An 11376-nucleotide genomic window follows, 5' to 3' on the forward strand; every position below is an offset into this window, starting at 1 on the left:
GCTACCCTCGATGACCGTTATCAGTGACTATGGCGCGAACTTGAGGAGAGGTCGGATTTGGAGAGGCACAGTGTGTGTTACTCCTGACGATTTATTAGGAGCCATCGGGTGTGACTTTAGGTTGTTGACCGTAGTGGCTGAGGGAACTCAGACAGTGCAATGGTATTAGAATTATATTAATGCCGTCAGCTGCGCACGGGCGTTGTTATAGATCAACGGGGACAGGTGAAAATGTGTGTCCCGACCGGGACTCGAACCCGGGATCTCCTACTTACATGGCAGACGCTCTATCCATCTGAGCCACCGAGGGCACAGATGATAGTGCGATTGAAGGGACTATCTCACGCATGCCTCCTGTGAGACTGACATTCTCACCTTGTATGTCCACACACTACATTCGTAGTGTCCCAACCCAACACACTCATTACTCGTGGAAGACATTCTTCCAAGTTCAGTAAGAGTTCGGTGAATATGTGTGCATCCGCACAGAAGAAGGTCATGGCCGCTATCGCCAGAACTATATACTTATATGGACACGTCCGAAAGAACAGACACAATATCCATATAAGTATATAGCATAATGGTATGTCAAGGGCATTATGCATCCTCATGTGCTACCTTTCATGCGACAGTATCGTAGTGCCAGTTTACAACAGGACAATAGACGTCAAGACATGACCCGTCAGGGTAGCCAAGAGCGCTAACGCGTTGCTTCCTGGGCTCGGGTAGGTGCGTCGGCCCCGGATCGAATCCACCTGGCGGCTTAACGACTGTGTGCTGGCCAACCTGGATGTGATTTTAGGAGGTTTTCCACATCCCACTAGGTGAATACCGGGCTGGTCCCCACATTCCGCCTGAGTTACACAGCTTGCAGACATCTGCACACATTCACACTCTTCCATGGATTACACTAGAGGCAGACAGTTGGGGTACACTAATTCCTTCCTGTGGGGTACAGGGTGGCGACAGGAAGGGCATCCGGCCACCCCTTAAAATTAACATGCCACATCCGATTAACCAGCAAACACCACAAGTCGGGATAACTGCTTGGAAACAGAGAGAATGCACATCAAGACATGGCATGTTCTTATATGAATTGGCCAGCAGGATCCCCAATTCTTTCCCTGACAGAACACGTGTGGGAGTACTGTAACATAACTGGTCCGTTGCATGTCACTACGCGATATTTATTCCATTGGAAAAGATCTGTGTTTTCTTTACTGTGCTGGGAGAACGGACTGCTGGAGCCAATTTTTCTCTTGCGTCAGACAGCTCAGGCGAGTCAACATCGTGACTAGGAGGGCTGGTCGCCTCGGAACACAGGGCTGTTTCCCTAAACTTCCCAACGGCAGCGAAATTCCTAGAACTCAAATGATGCCCGTGACCGTTCTTGTGTTGTCGGTAGGATAGAGGGCGTCCTTTGAAGTCATGAAGTTCCGTTGAGTCTCAGAAGTGTTCCCAACCGTGAGGAATCTGCTCTCCTCGCAGCGCGATGAAGTACGTGACTCCACCATTTTGTGGTTCCACAGTGTGAGAACGTTTCATATTCTGGGATCTCCGGCAGTCGCCCGTCACTATTTTTGGTTTACCCAGTGAGAGGCGAGATATCAATTGGAGTGTCAACCTTCAGACCACTAAGGAATATACAGTGGGCGCAATTTCTCGGCTGAAATTTGCGTCGGAAAAGTGATATCGTGGTTTCTCAGGCTGGTGATCGTATACACTCTTCCCATGAGGAACGTGGTGTTCTGGAGCGGAAGAATGTGGTTGAAGTGAGGGCGGAGAGTGGCATGGGTCCGCCAGGACATATTTTCTGTCCCTGAGACGTTGGTCTACAGCTATGGACGGGACGAGCTTACTGCCTGAGTAAGTGGCGCAATTTCGCAACAGCACAGTCTCTTTACCTCTGAGCAACTCGAAACTTGAATGTCCTTTAAATCGCAACTTGTGTTACATTTGTATTAGTTCACAGTTGTGCTTAGTATTCAACAGTTTCCTTTAATTGCATCAGTGAGCTCCTCACATCTACTGGAACGCCACCTGCACTTCCGTTAACAGTCTTCATTGTTATTAGTTTCTATTGCTCATAAATAATTGGGGTGCTATTCATTCCGATTTATGTGTAGTTCAAATAATCTCAATTAATTGTTTGGTTTCATAAATCGACCTTCTTTGTAAAAGGTGTTTGTTAATAACTAGTTTAACGGTAATGTTGGAAGCTGAAGATATGGCCAGGACTCGGACCCACGTCTTCTTGCTTGCTACGCAGAAATGCTGACCATTACACCACCGCAGCACTATGGTCTGCAATCTTACACGAACCACCGAAGTCGAATGCCCTCCCCAACACAAACTTCATTTCATACCTCCATCTTATTTTCCCCTTACATTGTCACCATTGCCAGGGCTCTCCTGCATTGGAATAGCACCCCACTGTTGGACGTAATGGGGAAGTCCTGTACTACATATGATCTTATAGATCTTATAAGTTTCCCCGAGATATTTAAGTCTCATCTTTATCTATGATAATGTTGGAAGCTGCAGATATGCCGAGGCCGAGATTATAAGATCTATACGATCATATGTAGTACAGGACTTCCTGTCATGGACTGTGCTGCTGGTCCCGGTGGAGGTTCGAGTCCTCCCTCGTGCATGGGCATGGGTGTGTGTGTTTGTCTTTAGGATAATTTAGGTTAAGTAGCGTGTAAGCTTAGGGACTGATGACCATAGCAGCTAAGTTCCATAAGATTTCACACACATTTTTTTGAACAGGACTTCCCCATTACGTTCAACACTGGAGTGCTATTGAATTGAAGTTTGTGTTGGGGAGGGCATTCGACTTGGGTACTTCGTTTAGGAGCAACAACCACTGCGCTACGCTGGTGTAATGGGTTAGCATTTCTGTCTCTTAAGCAAAAAAAAAAAAAAAAAAAAAAAAACCTGCGTTCAATTCCTCGCAGCGACACAAATAAATTTTAATTCATGTCTGCAGCTTCCAACATTATCGTAGATATAGATGAGACTTAAATGTCTCGGGGAAACTTTAATTATAGTTTAACGGTGTTGCACACACAAGTTTGTGACTCTTTGAGCATTTCGTAGGCAGTTTGTTGCACACACAAGTTTGTGACTCTTTGAGCATTTCGTAGGCAGTTAAGATTCTACGATTTGTAGTTTCAAGCTAGCTTTTTCTTAGTACACCATTCTTACAACAATTTCTATTTTTTTATGAGTGTCACTGACCTCATGTTACACTGCATGTTCTACATCAGCGAAATAAACTAGGTTAATTAAATGTGATCCATTTAACATATTTAGCTCAACTTTAAGACTACGAACAGGTGACACTTCATTATCGAAAATTTTATAAATATGTTCAATCACATTTGTTGATGTTAATCTGTGCTTTCATTGTGCCAGCGGTCCCTTGCAATACTGGTACTCCCACTGAGATCAGTTTGACGACTTTTCAGTGGAAAGATTTGGTTGTCCTATTCTTTATGAATGGTTATTCAACGAACAGATTTCTAATATATATATATATATATATATATATATATATATATATATATATATATATATATATATATAAAGGCGTGAAGTCGACGGGGGAGTGTTTTTTTCTGAGTTTGTGAGAGTGGCAGGCTGACTGCACGACCGCTGTCGAACCACAGAATGTCTCAGTCCAAAATAAAAAGTGGAGATCAAGGAAAGAAAGTAACTTCTCGGTGCATCGAACCTCCACTTCGTCCCAGTTCAAGATACCAAGGACCAAATAAAACAATTATGGACCAGTTCACTCAGGAGAGGATACAATAGCCTAATGGGCACCCTCCCCTGCGGAATCAGTGCATGCATCCAGGCAAGAGGGGGTTCAACGTCATACTGACAAGTAGACTCATGTTACCAGATTTTCCGTAAATGCGTCTCGATTTTGTAAACACTGACCTAACATAAGATAGCCTCTCAACTCGGCAAGTTTTAATGCGTTTTCTCCTCCCTTTCTAGTTGCTTCACTTTTTTTCTGAGGCTATTTAAAAGAATATGCTCATTTCGTTAATTTTATGAGAACGTGGATCTTCGTGTGTGTCTAGAATTTGTATTTCCTATGCCATCGTAAACCATCTTCATATCTGATGGGCAGCCCTCGCCAGCTCCTGGACAGAGGCTACATTTTAAAGTGTACCCTATACCTCACACCAGACGCTGAACGCTTTGCGTGAGGTATGTCACCTCTTTGCTCCTAAAACTGTGTGTAGTCCCCGACACAGGCATCCACCTAAATCTCCCTCTGACAGTAACGAGACCGGATGCCTTGTTTTAGGGTGCATTTGGTAGCTGTACATGACGGTATATTACACGGCCGTAAAGCTTTCACATGGTGTCTTGTAATATTTCAACTACACTGTAGCTCTAAATAAGAATGTACTCTTCTCAATAATAACGAGATAATGGCTTGTTAATTAATGTCTTTTAAGTGATATTCTATTCAACCGGTCACTTTGTTTGCTAGTTTTCGCTGCTTTCTCTTCCTGACAGTAACACTGTATCATCTGGAACTCCAACGCATGATACTCTCTTTCATCCAACACAAGCTGAGTACTATTCAATAATTTGTTGTAGTTTATGTTAAGGAGCAATGGGGAAAGACAGCAGTCTTGCATCACACCCTTTCGGATCAAACTTTCCTGTAAAAATATGGTTTAGTATGGTATGAAGATAAATAAAAAGAAACGAAGTCTGCAAGGACTGGCAGAGGAGGTAAAATGCCGAATAATAAGATAGGACAAACTGAAATTAGCTAAGAGACAGCATTCAGATACCTAGGAAGCATAATAACGGGAGATGTACGATGTTGCCAGGACGTCAAAGAACAAAATACATTAGTTGAGGGAGCTTTCAATGGAAATGGACTTGGATAAACAGCTCAGTAAAAAAAAATAGCCAAGTGTTTTGTCTGGACTATGCTATATGGAAATGAAACAAGGACATTGAGAAGAGAGGATTAAATGAGGCTGAGAGTATTTACGAAGCGGGTGTAGAGGTTGATGGAAAAAATTTGGGCACTGGAAACAAATGGAAGAGAATGAGACTATTGCAGATTGTAAGTAAAAGGATGAAGACTTGCCTTGTGACATGTTGCAGTTTGATTGTGAATTTACTGAAAGGATTAGTGTATCGGAGAAGAAAGAAATGATGGAAAAGATACAAGACGGTGGATGATATTAAAGGAATTGGACGCTACGTGGAAATGAACGGACACGCAGAAGACAGAAGGGCACAGATATCAGCTGTATGAATACCTGTCTTCGGACACAACATGTAATAAGAGATGAAATCGGGAATTACCAGGATCAGGGAAATGACGTGGAAGTACTAGGCCCCTTTAACTAACATAATTTATCCTTTCTAGAACAAACATTTGTTTTTCCTCAAGGAACAACAGGTCTCCTTTGAGAAAAACAGGTAGGAAAATTCCAAGTTAATTTGCCATGTTAAATTTAGACTCTAGAATGAGTCTAGAATGGTGAATAACAAAGTCACTGAATTAACAATAATAATGGCCTTAAACAAGTTGCAAGAAGATATGACATTAACAATACTGGCCTAAAAATATTTAAATTTAAAAAAATTAAATAATCCAGCAAATATAGTTAAAACTGAGTTCTATATAAATTTCTACAAGCAAGCTCAAAACGAAGACATTAGGCAGACCCACAGAGGATAAATATTAACTAAACCAGACATAACAGTTCGCCTTTATGGCTTACCCAAAGGGTTTACGCCAAATAATGTAAAATAAGATTTATAAGAAAGTTAAAACACGTCTTAAACTGAACCATAACAATAAAGGGAAAATTCTCTGTGCAAAGCTAATTAATCAGATAAAGACCTTTCGACCGACGGTAAAATTTCATTTACAGTACAAATTAGGTAACATAAGGTACTCAACTCGAGCACAGACAGTCAGAACACATGACTGCAAACAAATGGCAAGCCGCGCTAGGAAATGCTCGGGAGCCATCCACACGGCCGCAAGTGATCCAGATCCACGCGGCAAGAAGCCACCGACACGTTTATTGTTTACCAACGGTTGCACTTATAGTACCTTTATAGTAAAGCTATACGCCCTAGAAAATCAACCTTACTAAAATGTAAGGTGTAAAAGAGAACTACTCAAAGGAAGCAATATAAATCACAACTCGCTAAGGCCTCACCATTAGCTGGAAGTCATAACACACAAAACTTACAGGGTTGGGTAAAAGTAATATCAGAGAGCACGCCAGTTATTAAAACACAGTGAAAACAAATATTAAAACCCAGAAACAGCTCGTTCTCTCGCATAAAACAATTTAAAAGTAAACGCAAAATTTCAAAAAATTTGGTAATTTAGGGGTCCATGATACAATTATGCGTGAAGGCTGGGCAAAACATCAACCATGGCAATTTTTTTTGAAAGAAACCTGGCCGGCAATGGAACGAAGTAATTTCAAAAACACAAAGCAAAGAGGGCAATAAAACTGGCCTAGAATCACACGGTGTCAAGTAACAAAGGCGTGCACGACGACTCAATGAATATAAACACGAACATCTGCTCAAATAGTTTGCGGAGCGGGAAATCGTGCACAGAGCTGAACAACGTGATACACAGGCGAACGAAATCTTCGCGTTCCATCCAGTCCTGATGAAGAGTGGACGATGACCCGGAGAAGACGTCATACCGATCCGCACCGCGTGTACGTTGCTCCAAGCACTGCCGCTGGCCCCAGCTTCACACTGCGCGGAAGCTACAAGTAAACTGCCTGTACTGCACTGTTCCAAGCCCTCTCTCGATGCCGTTCTAGCGGTCGCTTTCAAAGTCTAGCCGGGGCAACGATAACCGCGCAAGGGGATAATACGCGCCACCTGGCGAGACGCCATATAGAAGATATAACAGTGAGAAAGTGAAATGAGCCGCCACAGCTCAGTAACAATAATAATAATAATAACAAGGGGTAGTCATGATGTTTTAATTATCACTCGAGGAAAATAAGTTACATGTCTGCATTCCGGAAATGGTTTGGGTTGGGGGAAGAGACCAAACAGCGAGGTCATCGGTCTCATCGTATTAGGGAAGGATGGGGAAGGAAGTCGGCCGTGCCCTTTCAAAGGAACCATCTTGGCATTTGCCTGGAGCGATTTAGGGAAATCTCGGAAAACCTAAATCAGGATGGCCGGACGCGGGGTTGAACCGTCGTCCTCCCGAATGCGAGTCCAGTGTGATTCCTGAAATCCATAGGCCACAGTTCCGTATCGCGCCGCTAGAGTAGCCAAAACAGAAATGGCTCAACCCATTGATAAACTGGGTTACCGGGTGGTAATTCGTATTCTGTAGTAGGAGGGAACAAATATGTAATAATCCATGCTGGGTTGGTGCAAGTATACGGCACCAGTGCGCCAGCATACGACATAAGTGTGAACGACGAAGAACGAAGTGGTAGGCCATCTGTCCGTGAAGAACTGAGAGTCAGTGACACTGTAGTACAGATGCACTACCTAAAGATTTTTGCCAGTTTTGTATTCTGTAAATATTATGTGGTTATCTTTTCTGTGAATCTCAGAACATCATATATAAATTGTGTGGTGTGCGTACTGTAAGACCTTCAGTACACACACCATCAGATTATTTGACTTGTCGCTCTAACGAAGTAGGCGAGTGTCAGCAATATGTCTCGTGGTCTTATCGTGGCGTGTTTATTGGCTCAAATGGTTCAAATGGCTCTGAGCACTATGGGACTTAACATCTATGGTCATCAGTCCCCTAGAACTTAGAACTACTTAAACCTAACTAACCTAAGGACATCACACAACACCCAGTCATCAGGAGGCAGAGAAAATCCCTGACCCCGCCGGGAATCGAACCCGGAAAATCGGGCGCGGGAAGCATGAACGCTACCGCACGACCACGAGCTGCGGACAACGTGTTTATCTTCTGCCGTTAGGTCAGACAATAGAAATGCCATTTGCACGCTTAGAGTAGCAGATTGACGGTGACTAACTTTAAGCAGAACTTGATTAATTTTCACACACATTTATTAAAATACTAACAAGTATAAAAATTACTTAACTTGGTTCTGGATGCTATTTACAAATGACAGTCTGAAGTTTCTTTGGTATTGGTACGTTAATCTTATTCTCACATATCTCTGATACTTGACAAAAGTGTCTATACATTTATCTTCATGGCTATGTACAGGAATATGGTAATCTTATTAGGCGCAGACTGAAACTTGATTATAGACTGGTACAGACAAATGTAGAACTCGTACAGACTGGTACAGACTAAGGCAGACTGGTACAGACTGGTGCAGATAAATGCAGACTGAAAAATCGGAGGTCTGTACTTTTGTTACAATACCTCGCACGTTCATGTATCACTGCGCGAGTGTGATCCGCGAGGAGAAAAGGTTCTACATTAGCAGCAATCTCATTGGCTGCGTTACATATTAATATGCGGATCGGCGGAAGCAGAATTTGGTCCGTCTCTATGGCAGCGCCATATCGTAGTGCGGAGACGGACGAGCGCTGCGCCTGAGCTGTTGTGCTTAGGGGGGCGCGCTCTAGTGGGAAAGTTGTGTACGCGCTGACTACGCAGAACTATGTACACAACAAATTGAAAATGGAATATTTTGTTGGTAATCGTTGTAAATTGTTTCTGTAATACACTGAGATGACAAAAGTCACAGGATACCTCCTAATATCGTGCCAGACTTCCTTTTGCCTGGTGTAGTCCAGCAACTCGATGTGGCATGGACTCTACAAGTCGAAGAAAGTCCTCTGTAGAAATATTGAGTAAGCCTGCATCTATAGTCTTCCATAATTGTTAAAGTATTGTCGGTGGAGGATGTTGTGCACGAACTGACATTTTCAATATCTCACATAAATATTCGAAGAGACTCAAGTCGGGCGTTCTGGCCAAATCATTTATTCGAATTGTCCACGATATTCTTCAAACAAATCGCGAATATATGTGGCCAAGTGACTGGCACATTGCCATCCATAAAAAGTCCATCGTTGTTTGGGAACATGAAGTCCACGAATGGTTGCAAATGGTCTCCAAGTAGCCGAACATCCAGAGGATCCAGTCCATTCCATGTAAGCACGGCCCACATCATTACGGAGCCACCATCAGCATGCACAGTGCCTAGTTGACGCACTGGGTCATGGCTTCTTGGGGTCTAAGCCACACTTGAAGCCTACCATCAGGTATTACCAATTGAAACCTGGACCCGTTCGACCAGGCCACGGTTTTCCAGTTGTCCAATCGATGCGGTCACGAGCCCAGTAGAGGCACAGCAGCTGTTGTGCTGTTAGCGATGGCACTCACGTCGGTCGTCCGCTCCCGTAGTCCATCAACGCCAGATTTCCCAGTAGTATCCTAACGGATACGTTCGTCGTACGTCCCACGTTAGTTTGTGCAGTTATTTCACGCATTGTTGCCTGTCTGTTATCACTGACTACTCACCGCAAATGCCACTGCTCTCAGTCGTTAAGTGAAGGACGCTGGCCAGACCGTTGTCCGTGATGAGCAGTAGTGCTTGAAATCTGGTATTCTCGGCACACTCTTGATGTACTGTGGATCTCGGAATGTTGAATTCACTAACGATTTCTGAAATGGAATGTCCCATATGTCTAGCTAAAACTACCATTCCGCGTTCAAAGTCAGTTAATTTCCGTCGCGCGTCCATAATCACGCCGGAAACCTTTTCTCATGAATCACCTGAGTACAGCTCCGCCAATGTACTGGCCTTTACTAACTTGTGTACACGATACCACCACCACCTGTATATGTACTTATCGCCATCCCATGGTTTTTGTCACCCATCGTAATTTTTCTGAGTTAATGCCATTAGGAAACCATGTGACGTAGCATGTGAAAGTTGCTGAATTGGACGGGTTACTCCTGTAACTTAAATATCAGATCTGAAGATGGTTCTGAATGAACCGAAACCGGTCATATGAATAATAAAAAAAAAATTGCAATCAAGACGGATTTAAAGTAACATTATAAAATCACTGATTGCTGTTATCCCATAAGACATTATGTCTGTTTTTGCCATTAGGAAAGTTTTGAAAAATGTAGTACCGTTTGCCTGAAAGTGAAGCCGGCAAGCTATCACCGTCTCTGGACGCGAGTAATGTGACGTCAGAGCGAGCGCATGGCAGGACTCCCGGTGTGAGACGCACAAGAGTTAGTGGATGTGCGAGTTTTGTGTATAGCGGAAAATCAGGCCTATGTAAGGCGAAGTTGTTAATTGCGTGTCACAAGAGCATGACAAGTTTAGGCAGATGTAGGGAGCACCAGAAACATCAGAATTCAGCCCTATAATTGGTCACTGCTGATCAAATGTGTGCCTGTAATGTACGGAGCAATAGGAATGTCGTCGACAATAGGAAGACGGCGTCTCAAAATCTGCGACAAGCTGTCAGATCGTTTTATTTTCGTTCAGTTTTGAAACATTGTGGGGCATGAACCAGTGACTCAAAGTGAACTTTATTTCCATAATAAGTGTTGTATGTAAAATTTTAGATTGTAAATCCGTTTATAAACCTATGTCACTGTAATCTAGAATGGGTCCAAATCCTTTCCTATTATTAAATACCCGAGTGTGGTTGCATAAGTTAACATTAGTAAAATAGCAAGATAACGCAAGTTTCTTATTGAGTTGAAAGTATACATGCAAGTAATTATTTAATCATGCCTCAGTAAGTTACTCATAGGCAATAGTTTTGAACATGGCTGTTATTCAGCAACCGTGTACGAGTTTCAAACAGGATTAAACAGCCAACCGGTTGCACACCGGTTGCATAAAAATGTTCTACATTTTGCGACGTGTGCTCAGCTGGGGACAACATCAGACTACATGTCTGATGTTGTTCCTAGCTGGGCACACGTGGCAAAACCTAGAACATTCTATTTTACTTTTGATTCGACCATAGTTGTTCCCAATTCTGACCATTGCTGTTTAGCAATGTAATTTTACGGTTTAGCCACATTTCATACTGATGAAGACACCCCTAATAGGTATAGAAACCTAGGTCGATGTACCTACCGTTTATGTGCAACCGGTTGGCTGTTTAATCTTACTTGAATCACAGGCAAAGTTTATTCTTGAAATCTAAACTGTAGTCAAAGCAATAATTTAAATACTGTAATACTGAAAAATCAACATTTTAACTAAAGCTAAAAATGTTGCAAATTTCATTTTAATTACTAAAGTGCTACGGTTTGTTGGCTTGGTTGCAAATGTGTTGGGGGTCAATGGTTGCTTATTCATTTGAGTAGTTTTCAGATTAGTTAAAATACTTCAACGCGTTTAGCGTTTAAATTCTAGA

General features: G+C 42.7%; 1 non-coding gene across 1 annotated transcript; it reads right to left on the bottom strand.

The window, feature by feature from the left end:
* Positions 1-236: 236 nt before the first annotated feature.
* On the bottom strand, positions 237-311 carry Trnat-ugu. The gene has a single exon. It is a non-coding gene; the product is annotated as a tRNA-Thr (tRNA).
* Between the last annotated feature and the right edge of the window lie 11065 nt (positions 312-11376).

The sequence above is a fragment of the Schistocerca piceifrons genome, chromosome 3, assembly GCF_021461385.2.
Source record: "Schistocerca piceifrons isolate TAMUIC-IGC-003096 chromosome 3, iqSchPice1.1, whole genome shotgun sequence".
Lineage (NCBI taxonomy): Eukaryota > Metazoa > Arthropoda > Insecta > Orthoptera > Acrididae > Schistocerca > Schistocerca piceifrons.